Source organism: Vulpes vulpes, chromosome 8 (genome assembly GCF_048418805.1).
Source record: "Vulpes vulpes isolate BD-2025 chromosome 8, VulVul3, whole genome shotgun sequence".
NCBI classification, from domain to species: domain Eukaryota; kingdom Metazoa; phylum Chordata; class Mammalia; order Carnivora; family Canidae; genus Vulpes; species Vulpes vulpes.
Window position 1 is genome coordinate 97,255,555 of NC_132787.1, and position 7,427 is coordinate 97,262,981.

Consider the following 7,427-nt stretch of genomic DNA (forward strand, 5'->3'; position numbering starts at 1 on the left):
AGAGGGCCCATGCAACTATGCATCTACAGTCACCCTGTAAAACTGCAATCTTTTTCTAGCACACCCAAGGCACACATCACAGAATCCCATACACCTAGGGTATATGGCTTTCAGAGTGAGAGCCAGCTTGGAATTGTGTTAGCAGAGCAGGTACAGTTAAAAAGCCTGGGGCTTTGGAATTTTTAAAAGGGACCCAACACCAACATCTCTGAAATAAATTGATTTGGTTGAAACTCTTCCAAAGAAATTACCTTAATTCTGAGACTAAATATGCTGCGTTCCAGCCCAAATGGACTTTTCTTGGCCAATCCCCTGAGAAGTAAACATTCAAGTTTAATAGGGAAAGGGCAGTAGAACTTGCAAGTTTTAGCTCACTGATGTCACCCATTGCTTTTTGAGCCAAAGAACAAGAAAATCCAACACTTCCTTCAAGAATGAAGGCATCATATGGGAATGATACAAATATGTTTGCGGTTTCTATATATTTTCTTTTAAAGAAAAACACGGGAATTGAAGAGGATACATTTTTCAGAATCTTGACAGACATATGTGCTTCTCTCAGAGAGGGGTCCACCTGGGAATCTTGGCTGTCTGGTCAAAAGGGCTGTCTTTTTATTCCTCGACTAAAAAATAGAATATAAAAAGAAGCACAGAGGGTCTAAACTGTGGAAAAACTTAATGCTGAATCAAACTACTAAAATTTGATCCAGGGATGAAATCTTAGTATTGGGGAGTAAGAGAGTCTTTGGGTGAGAGGCAAGTGTCTGCTTACTGTGGAGGAAACGTCAAAATTCAGATCTGGGAGAGTTGTCTAACTTACGCCAGATCACAAGGCTTGTGTCATCAAGGCTAGACTAGAACACAGAGCTTTTTGGCACAAGATCTCTTATTATTTTGTTTGGGATGAAATCACTGCTTGGTATGAAAGACATATTCCTAAGGTCATCCTGAAATGCAGTGTTCTCGCACTGCCTGGCAGTAATGACTCTAAGGAATTAGATGATAGGTGACAATACCCCATTGCACGCAATGAATCAGTATAGTCACCTTCCAATGGCAGCTGGCTGGAGTCAAGGTCTGGGCCAGAGAATGAAATCGTTGATTTCAAATGTATTAGCAGAGCTTGCATTTTGAGCCATCTCTTGGTGATCTCCGCGGGAGAGAGCAGAATACTTTGGCAAATCCACATTGATTCCATCAGCCTTAATAAGCACCCCTGAGCTAGGCAGATGTTCAGAAGTCAGGAAGCCGATCACAGCCTGGAGGGAACTGTGGTCCAAAGACAATGGCACAGATCGAAGCTGCTTTATCCTTCTAGCCACAGTCCTTAACACCTGTTACGTATTGAAGCAAAATTTGGTGATTGACTCTGGATGGTTACATGTTAAGTTGGTGGTAGAAGTGACCTGAGTGTGGAGGCAATGATCAATCTTCCTGGAGTGTGGAAAAGAACAAGGTCAAGGAAAGCTTCAAAGCTGGTACTTGATCGGAGTCTAAAGGGAAACACATTGGGAAACAAAAGATCATCCTCTGGTCTAAGTTTCAGGGTATCCAGTTCTGATGCTTTAAGGGGGGCCCCACTTGTACAGAAAGCACCTAAATTCCCTGATATGGAAGTAACCCCTGGGGCGGAGAGCAGGGCTCAGAGTGCCCAGCTTGTTGGCACAGGAGCTAAGGGCTGTATCGGGCAGAGCTGTGTCCTCAGGGCACTGATGCTGACCTCTGGCCTTGGGCCTCGTGTGGCCTCACCTGACTTCCTGCCTGCCCTCCCTTGGGTCTCTGGGAAAGGCTGTTGTACTTGGCCTCCCTCCACCCCCAGGGTACGCAATTACTCAGAATCTCCCAGCTGCTCCCAAGCCCCACACTGAGTTTCCAAACAAAACCTGTGAAAACAGATCTCCGGTGGCAGCTTCGGCCACACTTGGCAACTGCCCATGTCCATGGTCCACCAGCAGGCTCCTTAGTCCCAGACGCTCTCCACTCCAGATGCAGACAAAGCTGGGATGGACACTGCCTTTGAGACATATCCAGGAAAGATCTGCCCAGGAGCTCGTGGATTCGATGTTTTTCTTTTGGCTCCATCCAAGCCAAATGGAGCTGAATATATCTGCCGTGGCCCATCCCTTCAGTGCAGGCACAGGCTCATACCTCTGTAATGGTGCAGGGAGAAAGAGGCTCTCCTGCTAGTCGCTGGGACTCATGGGGGGTTCTGAATCTCTGCTGCTTCCTGGATGGGCAGGAGCCCCATATTGATGAGTGTCCCTCCCCCTCACTCCTTCACCAGCGGGTTGCCCTGTCCTCTGTGTGTGAGCCCGCCTTGTCCTTTCCTCCTGCCCTCTCCTCCAGTGCTATCACTTGCTCATTCAGGTCCCCAACTTCTTGCCTGGGTCCTTTTAAGCCTTCAGCCATTCCCCCTTCTTACACGGTCTCCCTCCTTCAGAGATATCCTGTTGCCAGATTTCTCTTTCCAAAGTGTGTACCTTTGCCAACATAATTGAAAACCCTTCCAAGGCCAGTGTACCTATGCCATGATGCCATGTCGCATCAGCCTGGTGTTAAGGCCTTCTCTGGTCAAGGCCCTCTGGTTGAGATGGTCCTCCCCACCCACAGGTAGAGATGTTTCTTGGAAGCAGCTGTCCAGACTGGGACTTCATTTCCCATCCACCGAATTTCTAAAACAAAACACAAGCAAAGTGATGTGTGTTGCTTCAGGGCTAATGTCATTAGGAAGAGGGCACACCGTTCCTATCCAGCCATTCTTTTTTTTTTTTTTCCTGGTTCTGTCATTTGGAAACAGAGCCTTCTGTACCTGTGGGAGCTGAGGAGCCACAAGATGGCAGGAGTGTGGGTCCCAGAAACACCACTTAGAGTAAACCATTTTGCTAACAAAGAAAACCTTGATGGTCTGGTTTGTGAGGTAGAAGTAGCTGTGTATTGTCTTAAGCAATCGGGAATTTGGGTTTTCATTTGGTTTTGGCTAATGCTATCTTGACCAGTGGAGTCTTTGATGGCATTTCCAACTTTATTTTTTATCACTGTCATTTATACTCCCATCTTTAGGCCAAATATGCTGTTTGTTGTACATGCTTCTTACCTGTCTATGCGCACCTCGCCTTTCTTGAATCCATCTCATCCTGCCCATGGCTCAAGATGCAGGGGACTCTGCTCCACTCAGCTTCCCCCAGCCACTGTGGCTGCAGGGAGGACCCCCCCACCTGGGCCTTATATCGCTGTATCCGCTCCTCTCATCCCACTGTGTAGTTTAGCCAGGGCTTTGTAGACCTTGTTTCCCTGCCCATTTGTAAATTCTCAGGAACTCTGGGAGCTCATGTTCCTTTATCTCTGTTATCCCCAAAGCAGAGCACTAAGTGGCCCTCTCCACCCAACCCCCATGTGTTCAAAATCCCCTGAAATTAATAATTGAGAGAATAAATGAATCATAAGTGGAGGACCCTCTTGTGGTGAAATGATGAAATCATCCGTCATGCAGCATCTGGACTCCTCTTTCTGTCCCCGTTCCACCCCTGCCTGCTCTTCTCACACGTCCCCTCCTCCCTTTATGCGTGTCACAGTCCATGGTCTCTGAAGCCAGACTGTCAAGTTCGGAACCTGGGCTTTGCCCTTTCCTACCAGCTGTGTGACTGTGGGCACGCCCCTAAGGCCCCGCGCATCAGTTTCTCTATTATGAAATAGCTAATAATGACCTGCCTACCAGAGTTGTTTGAGGATGAGTAAGGTAGTCTTTGTAAAGTTCTTAGAACATAATGGGCCATCGCCAGTGCAGCTTGAGGGTTCATGTCTTACTGCTCTCTGTGCCTTCTCATTTTTCTTTCTCTACATCTATCTCCCCTGCTTTTCTAGACACTGTGGAATCAGGAAGGAGGTTAGCTCAGGGCCTGCATGGCCGGTGGGGCTCCTCTTGTGTGTCACTTACCACCCATCAGTAGTGAGGGACTAAGTGCTGTGTGGAGGGTGATTCTGCACCAGAAAGAGAGCCACGATCCATGGGCTCCATGTGCCATTAATTCAGGAGCAGAAATAGTGACATATATGCCAAATATTACCCATCCCCTAGAGAACTGGGATTTTTACTAGAAATTGTAATTTAGAGGAATAAGCAATTAATTGTGAAATTTCAATTATCTATAAGTAAATGTTTAGAATTCAAATGACTCATACTACCTTAGTGCTATAAAACTACAGAGGATCAATTACTACATACCTTCATGTAACTTAGCAAGAAACCAATGCCTGAAGACAAGTGACTTGCCCAAGGTGACACAGTTGCTTTCAGTAGAACAAAGGCAAAAATCAGGCACCTACTAGTCTGCTGTTCTCCTTAGGCCTCACAAGTGCTAACCTCAGGTGAATCTTACAAAGCTTTTCACTCTCACTCTCCTACCTAAGTACCTTCAATGGCTCCCTACTACCTTCAAGATCAAGGTTAAATCTCTTCAAAAAAATTTTTTTACATTTTTACTATTATTTTAGTTTTTTCTTAGGTTTTAATTTAAATTCCAGTTAACATATAGTGTAATATTAGTTTCAGGCGTACAGATTAGTGATTCAGTACTTACATACAACACCTGGTGATCAAAGAGCATGGTTAAATCTCATGTTGAAATCTTCCACATTCTGACCCCCTTTCCCCACTCAGAATACACCAGTGCTGGCATTCTCCTGTGTTGTTGGTGGTCATGTAAATTGGCATAATCCTTTTGGAAGGCAGTTAATTGGCAATACTCATCAAGAACCAAAATCCTGCTCATATGGCCCAGTTATTCTACTTCTTGACCCCTTCCTACAGAAATATTCCTCAGTACAGAAAAACCTGTATGCATAAAGCTGTTCATCATAGCGTTATTTATATAACACAAAACTGCATGGAACCCAAGTACTTACCACTGAAGAGGTTTTTGAATGAATTATAATATATTTACTAGAGGAGCTAGTGAAATCATGATAAGGGATGGAGATACAAACTATGAAATAACATGATACATAAGATGTAATGTTAAATAAAAAAGCAGGATATAGAAATATATGTGGAGTATGATTAGAGTTATGTTAAAAATACAAGTAAATGGGAAAAGACACTAAAGAAGTTTAAATAACTGTTGTGTAGGATTTCTTTCTCTATCATCCAAAGTTTATGCAGAAGGCTTACATTATTTTCATAATACTAAAATTTTTAATTTTCACCATGGTAAATGTCATCACATAGAACTTTTTTTTTTTTTTTAAAGCCTTTTATTAATTTATGAGAGACACACAGAGTGAGGTAGAGACATAGGCATAGGGAGAAGCAGGCCCCCTGCAGAGAGCCCAATGCAGGACTAATCCCAGGACCCCAGGATCACTCCCTGAGCTGAAGTCAGATGCTCAACCATTGAGCCACCCAGGTGCCTCTTAATATAGAACTTTCAAAGGCTCCTCATTGCCCACTATAAAGATAAAGGAAAGCACCTGCTCTCAGCACCTACAAACCCCACCATCCTGCCTGGTTCTTCCTTTCCATCCCCTTCTCCTAGAACCTTTTTTTTTGTTGTTGTTATCCTCATGCTCTCATCAAGCTGGTGGTTGGTTGTATGCTTGGTGAGAAGGAAGCTACAGGGTCAGGGGAGCAAGCAGTGACCTTGGAGATGAACTGAACTTAGGGACCCACCTTTGTCCATTTATTGCTGAGCGACTGGGCACATTACCTATTCCCTTGAAGCCTCTTGTTTCCTCATCCATAAAGTGAGAAAAATGCTACTTCTCTCAGGGCTGCCAAGGGACTGAGACACATATATCAGTCACTGGCATGGTTTAGGTACCCTTATGAAGGTTTGTTCCCAGCTACGGCTCATCCCACTTTCAACATTGCCTTTGCCTGGGATCCTTTCACTCTTCTCTTTATTAACTCATGCCTTGAGGTCCGGCATGTGCTTGTAAACAGTGCTCCTCAAGATATGAACTGCAGACCTGTCCTCAACAAGATGGGCATAGAAGAAGAATGAATGTGAATGTGGTCTTGCCACAGGGGAATAGATAGTTCTGGGTCCAGCAGGGGGCTTGAGTGGTCTGCCTAAAAGAACAAAACAAAACAAAACAAAACAAACCCACTCTGAGGGGACCTGGGGAGGAGGACAGGTGAAAAGGTAGGTAAAGTCACTGAAAATCAGTGACAGGCCCATGGGGGTTCATGGCACTATTATTTGGCTTGGGTGGATATTTGAACATTTCCATAATAGCAAGAGTTGAAAATTCCTATATAAACTTTGTTCAAGATGCCACACTAGTTCCATCTTCTTGGGCATATTGTTTCTGTGCATTTTACTCATATTGATCTCACTTGTAATGACACCTTTGCGGGTAGTGGAAGGGGAGGTGGGCAGGGGGATGGGGTGACTGGGTGATGGGCACTGAGGGGGGCACTTGACAAGATGAGCACTGGGTGTTATACTATATGTTGGCAAATCGAACTCCAATAAAAAATATACAAAAAAAGTAATGACACCTGTGTATAAATACTTGTTTTTTTATGTGTGTGTGTATACACATTCACATGCATATATATATGTATATAATTTCCAAGTTGAGTATAAACTCCCTGAGGGCCTATATCCTATTTTATATTTTTCTTGCCCATACTGCACTTCTTAAAGGCAACGTGATGCCCTGTCCTTGTTTTGTGAATGATACAGATTGGGCTATCCAACTTAACTGATGACTTGTTAAAAACAGATCCCCATGCCTCTCCCTGAGACTCTGATTCGCTTGGCTTAGGCTAGGACACAGCCTAGATCTGCCAGGAAAACATTCCTTAGCGCCTGAATGGCAGGTTGGTCTTATAATGCCCCTTATTAAAATATGCATGCAATTGGGAAGAGAAAGTCAATTCAAACATTTACTGAGGCTTGCTGATCATTGCTGGCCCAAGGCAGAGAAACGGAACCTGGAGTGGGGCTGGGAGTAAGGTCCAGGTGGGGTGGTCTCTGAGATCCAAGATCCAAGAGCAAAAAGAAAATTTTACTGATTTTTAATCAACACTGAATCTGTTGTTTTCATGTCTTTGGGCTTTGAAAATCTCTTCCAAAATCTCCTTTCAAGTATTTAAACAAATATCAAGGTAATTCAGCAAGATGGAACAAGTATCTACAAAAAGATGATGAGCCTAAGAAACATGTACTCTGTAAGGGTCTTGATTACAGCTTAGAAATGATAATAGATATAATGGGTCCATGCAATGGGTGCCTATGTATCAGGCACTATGCCAAGATGGAGAAACCAAGGTCCCATGGCTTAGAAATCAGAAAGCAGCTATTTGGACCTAAAACAGTTTGGTTTCTAAGGCCACCTTCCTATCACGCCATACTGCTTTTTCATATACCCAGTCCCCAGAGCCAGGGGTGTGTGGATTCTCTGTCAGTACTGGGTAAATGACT